The sequence below is a fragment of the Antrostomus carolinensis genome, unplaced genomic scaffold (assembly GCF_000700745.2).
Source record: "Antrostomus carolinensis isolate BGI_N321 unplaced genomic scaffold, ASM70074v2 scaffold8043, whole genome shotgun sequence".
In the NCBI taxonomy this organism is placed as follows: Eukaryota; Metazoa; Chordata; class Aves; order Caprimulgiformes; family Caprimulgidae; genus Antrostomus; species Antrostomus carolinensis.
Genome location: NW_010305925.1, coordinates 118,584 through 127,669, shown reverse-complemented (window position 1 = coordinate 127,669; position 9,086 = coordinate 118,584). Strand labels below are relative to the sequence as shown.

Here is a 9,086-nt window from a genome sequence, read left to right as displayed (position 1 = left end):
CCACTGTGGTTTTACAGTCCCACGTACTAAGATAGCCACCAATTTCCACATACTTCAGTACAGTAAGCTGTAATTTGTGATAGTTCAGCAGCTGCTAGAGAAGCAGCTGAGCCATCCCTTCTGTGCAGCCAGAAACCACTAGTCACCCTCGAATGAGAGCTGGAGGGGTGGGCACAAAGATAAAACACGAGATAGAAAGTGACTTGTTTAAACAGTGAAAACTAATAAGATTGTTTAAAAACTGTAACTCCAGAGGATACTGGCCATCCTACTGCTTAGGAGCTTGCCCTCTGCTTGCAGGCAGTGGAGTGATTGTTTCTAATGTTGAAATTCTTCATGCCCATCTGGAAGGTACATTGTACACAGAGTTGTGTCAGCAAGCCGTCTGCTTCTCTGTTAAAATGTATGCAGTGAAATTTCCTTGGTACGTCATCTGTATCGTCATAGTGATACCTCTCTGTCAGTGAATAGGCACACTCAAAATATGGCATTTACTTGCTCGGATTTCATCTTGGCAGCACTTACTCAGAGGTGCTTCCATTCAGGGAAGGTAAAAATGTGGCTGTAATTTCTTCCTAACTCCAGCTTGACAACCTCTTTCCTTCTTTCAAGCGTTATTTTCAATGGGCTAATTCCGTTCTGAAGTGTGATACAGGCTCTGGAGACCAGCACCTAAATGTTATCAGAGGAGGTAAGATGAAGAAAACTCAAGCTGGTCCATCCCTTGTACTTGCCTCCATTTCTACTTCAGATCCTGCTCTTTTCTAACAGGGGTATTTATAAGAGCAGATTGGAATTAACCATTCATACAGTAAAAGCATGATTCAGATTTCCACCATTCATACTGTTTGACAGACTAGTAACAGTTATTGCTTCCTTTCCCAAAATAATCCTCTTCTCTCTTCCTTCTCACCACCTGCTCACTCTAAATGAGAGCTGTTAAAGAGAATGTGTAGTGAAGGTTTTGATTCTGGCATCTGGGTGCATCTTTGTGGCATTAATAAGAGATTTTTTTTGCCTGTATATGTGAAAATATCAGGAGGGATTGCAAGTGAGGAAATTGATTTTTTTTTTAAAAAATTATTATTTATTTTTGAATTATTAGGAAAGAGCATCATCAGGGAGAGAGCTTTTTGAGATTCTCTGATGCCTGCAAAAGGCTAGTGTTGATGCAAATGGATTTTCGTTTTATATTTGGAGATGAAGTCATCTGAGAAGAAAATGAAGAGTGTTTCCCTTGTTGAAACAAGTAAACCCTGTTTTTTCTCAGTTGCATCTATGACTGCTGAATATGATGGCTCTTGAGAAAAGATTGCTGAAAGCAAGTCAGAGGTGAAGATAGATGCTCTTTGGGATAGATGCTCTTTGCAGGTTTTCATTTTGTCCTCACCTTGAGTCACTAGCATTGAGAAATTTTGTTTTGTGTCCAGTCTCTTGGTCTAATCAATGGGAAAATATAGTTTGTACCTTCTGCCCACACTAAATGCTGGTTGTTTTAGCCTTCACTCATCTAATTGCTCTTAATACTATTAACATGGCATGTAGATGAGGAGCTCTGGTGGAATGGTTCTGCAATACAAACAAGCAGTTGAAGGTGAGAGGAGAGGAGGCAGGGACTTCTTAAACTACCTTTGCTGACAAAACTGTCTGGAACCACAGAATTAAAGCAGCTTTTTTTTCTTGGCTGGAGAGAGAATAGCCACCAAGACTGAAGACAATCTGGGTAAGCAAACCTTACACCTTTTAGGAGCTTCTACACAGTCAGCTCTGCATATACAGGGTCTACTGCGTGTCAGTGTCTATTGACCCTTGCAGAGCTCTCTAGCTCATCTTCCAAACTTTTGTGCTGGAATCATCTTCACTTCAGCAGAGAACCAACTGGCTCTCAGTGCCTTAGCCCTCTCTGTAGAGCATTAATAGCTGTTACTCAGCTCCTGGCTCGCCTCTTGGCACTGCATTTCTTCTCTTGGTTCTTTGTTTTCCATCCACACACACAACCTATCTTACCATCTGTTCTTCCTCCTTGGGAAGGAATCTCCTGTGTCTTGATGAGTTGCTGTTGAGTGTCTTTGTAAAGATTGCCTCTGTGACCACTAACATGGCAATGGAAGAGCAGTCATGTTGATGCCCTGTGCTTAGTGCTGCTGACATACTGAGAATGTTGGGTTCAGTGTTGGGCCCACCACTTGAAGAAGGATGTTAAGAATCTGGAGACGATCCAGCAGAGGTCTGCCAAGGTTATTTGGTTCAGGAGAATGTGACCCGTGAAAAGAGGCTGAGAGTGCTGGACTTGTTCAGGCTGGCAAGAAAAAGAGGCTAAGGGGTGATCTGATAGCCTATGGCTACTTAAAAAAGAGTTAGTGGTAATGGGGCCAAATCCTTGTCAGATGATAAAACAAGGGGGGTTGGCCACAAGTTGCACTTGTGGAGATTCAGACTGAGAGATTAAGAGAACGTTTGGCACCAGGAGGGTAGTGCAGCACTCAAACAGGTTGCCCAGCAAGGTTGTAGATCCTTCCTTGTCGTGGTTCAGCGGGCCAAAGCCACAGCTGACCTTATCAGGTGTTGGCAAGGCCCTGCTCTGGGTGGAAAACAGGACTAGATAACCTCCAGAGTTTCCTTACAACTGGTGTTTCACTGGTTCTGTTATGCTTTCTGTCTCTTTTTGACTTTCTTCCTAGTATGTGTGTATCTGCCTGTTGTCATAAACCAACTTTCATCGTGCAGAGACTTCCCTGATTGTTTTCAACCTGTTTTTTGAATGAAGTGAAACTGATACTGATTGTGTCCTCTCCATTGGCCAATAATTTGTGGCTCCCAGCCCACAAATACTGAATTTGAGAGACAGAAAGGTCTCAGAGATACTAAGTTCCTACAACTTTTATAAAAACAATATGGCCTAGTGATCATATGGGCAACTTCTGATGAAAACAGTATTGCAGAGTGTGCTCTGGTTGGGAGATAAGCACTAAAAAATGCAAATAGATAGGAAACTAGGTGCCCTAACTTTCCTGATCACACAACTGTTTTATAGTGGGCACCTAATCTGGAATTCTAGCTCAGTGGTAAATCACCCAAGTTGGACTGTTTCAAACTTGAATGTCCTCAAGTTAAGCACATAAGTGAGAGGACTGAGTTTCAAAGCCACTGCAGCTATCACTACCTTTTTCAGAAAGACCGAGGCTGCTAAAATTGATTTTAGATCTCTATAAACAACTTCAGGAGTATACTTTAGTGCTAATAAATAAAATCTACCTTCTGTACTGCGGTGAACAACATGTACAATTTTGAAATTTGACAAATATGGAATTTTGAGCTTTAAACATTACTTTCAACTTCCTGATCCTCTGGCTTAGTTGCACAGGTGATAGATTTTCATCTTACCAATCACCCCCTTTGCATTCCCTCAAGCTTATTTTTTTTTTTCAGTAAAAATTCCGCTGAATTTAGAAAACTCTCTGATCACACAAACAAGTGAAGATGTCATGAAAATGAAGCACCAATCTTTTTGGTGCCAGATCCATATGACGTTGCTATCAGGTGACCAGGTAGCTGTGCAGAAATCCTACCTCTTTAAACCTGTTTTAAAAGGTTATATCCAGAGGCTTGGAAATGGAGTGAGCAACAGAAGATTAGTTAAGTGATGGTTTCATCGCTGCCTGGTATGTACCTCTTACAACAGTTCCTGCAAGTGGCTGCTGAGCCCTCCTACGTGGGGATGATTGCACCAAGAAAATACACAGCCCGTGCTCTTCCTTCAGGTAAAAACTTGGCAAGTGAAAACAGACAGTAGCTAAAAAGATTTCTAGGGTTATTCCAATAACTGCTGTTTCTAAACAAGGTTGTTTGCAACTAAAACAATCAAAGCTGAGGCTTGCTTTCTGGATATTCCACTTGCAATGAGTACTTTGTGATGAAAGAATAGATAGATTTGGTCTCTGCTTACCACATTATGATAAATAAGGTTTAGGGTGAATACCTGAAAAGGGTTACTGCTTCAGGAGGCGAGGGAGAGGGAGGAGGTCTGATTTGGAAGAAGAGGGATTGTCAGTGGTCAATGAAAGAATTGGTAATGCACCAATCTTTACATACTCAGTAAAGATTTGCTTAGGAAAGATGCAGAAATTTGAAATAATGGACTCCTTGTAACTTCTAACAAAACTGTGTGCTGAAAAGAGGGCTGTCCCTTCACCTGCCACCCAACTTCACCTACAAAGAATTGCTGTTAGAAAGTGAGGATGAAAAAATGCAGTTTACAGCTTCCTGTATCTCAGCTCTAGGAATTTATGATGTGTCTTGAAATAATTTTCCCAATAGCACTGTCTGATTTTTTTACCATGTTTATATGTGCAAAATATCCCTCTCCTGACAACTGTTATGCATGGCAGGGATGCAAAATAGGGCTTTGGGTTTAGCCCTCAAATTGAGGGGTGTGTTGTACAGCAGTATCTCTGGCAGGAAGATGGTTTCAGATGTGCTGACTTGACTTGTTTGCAGCTCTTTGGGTTTGCCCGGATTGGGCTTGCACGAGCGTGTTTGTATATACATGCACAAATATACATGTGAGAGAGATTCACATCTCCTCTCTGCAGATCCAGGAGTCTGAAGGAGCAGATGCATTACTGTCTATTGCTCTTTTTGTTTAAATTATCATCCCTCCATGAATGGTTTGGGAATTTTTTTTTTTATTTTATTTTATTTTATTTTTGACCTGTAAGTGCTTTGTACCATAAATCTAAATGGAAAGGTTCCCAGCAGCAGGAAGGTGATCCTTTAATGAGCTCAGTACAGAAAGCACTGTTCTGCACTTGTGTGGCTTGACGCTGCTGGGTGGTGGCTGAAGAACTGGCTGTGTTTCCGTGCGCTGCAGGTGGGTACTGGGCACGTTTAGCTGCGTGGCTCCATTCTTCACTGCACTTCAGCCCTGACCTGACAGCATTGGCTCTCAGAACCCGTGAGCCTTTTGTGAGCTGAGATCTGAAGCCTTTGGCTCACGTAATAGCACAAACAAAGGTTTGCTGAAGGTTTTATCCTTTGCCTGCTTTACTGTCTAGTGCACCGGGTCACCATCTCCTAGTGCTGGGACTATTGGGTATGATTAGTAGGGATGGTAGCTACGCCAAGATCAATTGGAATTCTAAAACTTTAACATTGACATTGTTTACCCATCGTGTTCCCAAAATGCAAATACATGCAAACTGTGAGTTGCATTTTAAAACATCTCCTGGGAAATACATCTGCTTTTTGGGCATCATTAAAGAACCAAAGGGCCACACAGGGCAACACCTACTGTGTGGAAAAGTATCTTGCTATCTTCTGCATCCACAAAAGAGGTTAGGTAACTTTGGGAAAAGCCCTGAAGTAATCTGAAATTTGGACAATGTACAGTGCAATTTGCCTGCCTTGGAAGGATGAAGAATTTAGACAACTCTGCTTGAAATTAAAACCGACTCCAGGGAGGTTAGCTGTTACAAACAGGATGCCTGGATCTCAGTGACATTCCCCCTGGGCAGTTGGAGTTATTTGTATACAGAAAATTGCCAGGCTGCTATCTTTTTTTTTTCTTCTTTAACACAAGTGAAGCCAAAGGATTTTGTTTTGTTCTGAATGCTGCTGAAACTTTATTCCCTTGGACACAGATCATCTGTGCTGAAAGCCCAGTTGCGTCATGAAGCAAATTTTATCTGTTTAGATCTTAAACCTTTTTAGAGCAGAGATTAACAGGGGTATGAACACATAATCTTAACTGTCTAGTATTGACACCTAATCTATTAGGGTTTTTTTTTTTTCCCTTGGAAATGTGTTATTACATCCCTGCCACTACTTCCAGCACACACAAAAAAATCACTTTAGGATTTTAAAATTTTGTTATGTGAGCATAAAGAACACTTGATAAGGAGAGCATGTTGTGCAATGTAGTAATTACTAAAAACTGGTAGCTCTTGGACCATCTGGGGTGGATTTGTTGACTGTGTTCTAACCAAACCTCAGTTTATTATAAAGAAAGCTATAATTTTCCTTAGTTTTCTCAACAACAAGAAGTTATTTATTAAATTCTTCAATCTACCTGAAATCATGCATGAACTTACTGTGGATTGATAAATTTTGTAGGTTCTCTTTAATAGTTGTTTGATCTTGTGGCAAAAAGTAATTACACTTCACTCAACCATGTGTACTTGCCTTTTTTCTTTCAATAACAACCGACTTAACACTTAATAGAAAATTAACCTTCCTTCCTACAGCCTAAATTTCCTCATCTTAAGCCTTGTCTAGAGTTAACGTGAGCTGAATTTAAAAATGTTGATGTAATTAAATCTCATTCAGACTTTGGTATTAGTTATGGAGTTAATTGTTGATCAGTTCATTGCTTTAGCATAAATTGATACTCAACAATGCAAATATTTATCAAGTTGGATTAAATGCATCTAGTTTGAAGTCTGTGTGAAATTAAACATACAAAGTTCTCTCCACTGTGCAGGGGTGTGCACACTCCCATCTCCCTGCTTTACCACCCTCATTGATGCCAGTTCTATCACGATTGCCAGGTGAATTGATTCGACTTCACGCAGTGAAATCATGTTCACATACATGTTATGTTGATGGATTAGCTGTGAATCTGATCTGGGAGATGTTCCAGATAACCCTGCAGCTATGTGGTGGCTCTAAGACAAAGGAGATGATGGGAGTGTGTTGCTTAAGGACGGTAGGAGAGCCAAATTGTTTCTACTTCTGTGCTCACCCCTAGTAGCAGTGTGGGGTTACAGTGGCTTGGGTATAATATGAAGCTGGTTTTTGTGTTAGCTTTGATCTAGCCAGTGCACTTACAGTAAGAATGGAGCCAGGGCAGCAGAGATTTGAACAAGGGCTGTGCAAGATTTTCAGAGGAGCTGGTGGTACTACCCGCTTCTGCCACTGCTGAAGCCTGTGCTCTTTGCATTCTTACAGCTCCTGTTACTTGAACTGCTTCTGGTATGTCTCTGTGCATTGCAGTCAGGGCTCAGAACTGCAGCGCAGTCATACCTTGCTTTTGAAAACTATTTCATGAGAGTTGCACATTTTTCTCTACTATCTCATGCTAGCTGTGCATACATTGTGTTACACGTTCATCTTCTGTAGCATTCGTGTGTTTCTGTAATCTTTTTACAGTCCAAACTTCAAAACAAGAAAAATACACACACAATATTTGATGGACAAGCCCGTACAAACAGTGGGGAAAATGTGGAGTCTTTCCGGAGGACCATTCAAGTCATGCTACGAGGAACTTTAAAGAAAGAGATTTGTTTTAAATAAGTGCACTACGCTGAGTAGTGAACCATCACATTTTTTTAATTTTAATGAAGCTTGGGACTGTCACTTCTGCTTTTTTTTTCCCCCCTTGGTTTTGTGTTGTTTCTAGGAGGTTTGAACCAGTCTCTTCTTCTCTCATACCTCTCTCTTTCCTCAGCATACTTTCTCCACGTCACAGTATGTTGGGTGTTCTCATAAGAAGGGAGTATGGACAAGCAGGATTGTGCTGTAATAATCAGCAGACTGTCCTGTATCTTATCTCTAGAGCGCTGAAAACCTGTGAATCCTTTTATTTTTATTTTGGCATTATGAATTGTTGGTGGCCTTTGGCATGTTTTCATCTGAGCTGCCCGTGATGAGGTGTCTCTGAAGGTCTTCAGTGAAGAGTTTTCATAAGTCTACATAGAAAGTGCTGAAGAACTTTTTGTCCTTGCTGCCCTAGGATCCAAAGTTTTGGGGGGTTTTTTCTTCCTTATAATTAGTTCTGGTTGAGGATGACAGAACTTGTGAAGAAAGCTATAATGGGGCAAGAAACCCATTGTCAGTTATATATTGGTTTTTTTCATGCAAGACCTCAGGAGATTTGTTTTCCATCAGGCAGTAGTATTCTTACATCTTCAAAATAATCTGTGAACATGAGCTAATTAATCTCCACGATACCTCTGGGAAGTAGACAAGTAGAGCTTTTAAAAAATAAATAAAAGAAGCAGAGTTTTTGGTATTTCCTATGATATTTATACTTCACTGGGGCGGTGATACACCTCCTGTGGGTGAGCTACTTTTTACTGATGCAAAAATAAAAAGGTTCATAATATATGAAAATGCTTAGATATTAAATTAGACGTATTCAAGCAAGTACTGGATATTTTGCTAACCTGCTACCCCTTTTGTAAGTGATCACTCTTTCATAGCACAAGGGGAGGAAAGAATTATAACCATGATTTTTATCTGCAAAACAGACAAAAAAAAATGTTTCGGCAGCACAGCAGAGAGATAATTTACTTAAAAGAAAAATAATAAAGCCACAGAGGAAAAGTAGGCTATTGAACTCTGCTGGAGTTCATCAGAAGCTCTTCTAACAGGCACCTCTGTGTCGCAAGCAAATCCCTGATTCCCAAAAGAAGCCTTGGAGATGGAGAGGACTATATTTTCTAGCAGTGATTAGTGTCCATTAAGATTCAATTCGGTGTCCAGTAAAGTGCTTTGGCTACAAACTAATAATTCTTGATGCATATTTGAGACTGCTTTACCTTGTGCATTACCCAGTGAAGAATTGAAGGGTTTTCTTAGAATAGAATTTCATAGAATGGTTTGGGTTGGAAGGGACCTTAAAGCTCACCCAGTTCCAACCCCCCTGCCATCAGCAGGGACACCTTCCACTAGACCAGGTTGCTCAAAGCCTCATCCAGCCTGGCCTGGAACACTTCCAGGGAGGGGGCATCCACAACTAATGCTTTTAGTTCCACTTTAGTTCCACTTTAGATCCACTTTCTGGTTTTTTTTTTTTTTTTTTCTTTTTTTTTTTTTTAAATCTCAGATGGAACTGCAAATATTTCCTTGCCTAGCAACCTTTTCATCAGTGTGTTGCATGTAGTTTAGGTGAGAATGTGATCGTTGAAAACTCCAGTCATCACACTTGTTCCTCACCAGTGGTCTTTTCCCACTGTCATATGGGCTAAAGCAGTAGAAGGAAAGTCTAGTGCACCAACCTTGCTGACCCAAAGGTAAGACTGTTGTGCCAAATAACGAGTGCTTTGCTTTTGCAGTCAACTTCATTACCCTTTAGCTCCAGGTGATGT

General features: G+C 40.7%; 1 protein-coding gene across 1 annotated transcript in view; it reads left to right on the top strand.

Annotated features, from left to right (window-relative positions):
- RASAL2 (RAS protein activator like 2) overlaps positions 1-9,086 on the top strand; it is a 125,393-nt gene that overhangs the window by 38,903 nt on the left and 77,404 nt on the right. The window lies entirely within an intron of this gene.